Genomic DNA, 892 nt, shown 5'->3' with positions numbered 1-892 from the left:
GTGAGTGTGTGTGTGTGTGTGTGTGAGAGTGTGAGTGTGAGTGTGAGAGTGTGAGTGTGAGTGTGTGAGAGTGTGAGTGTGTGAGAGTGTGAGTGTGTGTGTGTGAGTGTGAGTGTGAGTGTGTGTGTGCGGGGCGGGCGGTTTGAGAGGGGCAGGATGGCCTTGGCCCAGGCCCCTTGCAGGTGGATGGTTCTGGGTGAATGAAGCTGTTTGCCTGTAACCCGCTCCCTCTCCCCTTTTCCCGGGAACAGACGCTGGGCGTCGATGGAAAAGCTCTGTCTCTGACCCCGGAATGTCGCAGGCCCCTGGCAGTGCCCACCGTCTCCAGCCCAGCTCCGACTCGGCACAGCGCCAGGGAGAATCCCAGCATCCTGTTCTCAGGTAAGGGAACGCCCATCCGCCATGGCGTTATCCGCGGGCCGGCTGCATCGCTCCAGCTTCCACCCGAAGCATAACAAACCAGCCGCCTGGTGCTTCTATCTTTCCGCCCGTGCCCTCCCTGCCCGTAAACGCTGCGTCTGCGCGCTCTCCCCCCTTCTCACTGCACCCACGCTCCGAGAGCTGGTGCAGGACTGTAACCTGGTGTCGTGTGTCTTCTGACTCTCTCTCTGCATCTCTCTTTCTCTCACTCTCTGTCTTTCTCTCTCTCCGTGTGTCCGTCTCTGTCTCTCTCACATTCTCTGCCCGTCTCTCTCTCTCTCTGCCCGTCTCTTGCTCTCTCTGCCCATCTCTTGCTCTCTCTCTGTGCCCATCTCTCTCTCTGCCCATCTCTTGCTCTCTCTCTGTGCCCATCTCTCTCTGTGCCCGTCTCTTTCTCTCTCTCTCTCTCTGCCTGTCTCTCTCTCTCTCTGCCCGTCTCTCTCTCTCTCTCTCTGCCCGTCTCTCTCTCTCT

This window comes from Rhincodon typus, unplaced genomic scaffold (genome assembly GCF_021869965.1).
Source record: "Rhincodon typus isolate 14 unplaced genomic scaffold, sRhiTyp1.1 hic_rhity00000054, whole genome shotgun sequence".
In the NCBI taxonomy this organism is placed as follows: Eukaryota; Metazoa; Chordata; class Chondrichthyes; order Orectolobiformes; family Rhincodontidae; genus Rhincodon; species Rhincodon typus.
This window is presented reverse-complemented; position numbering follows the sequence as displayed.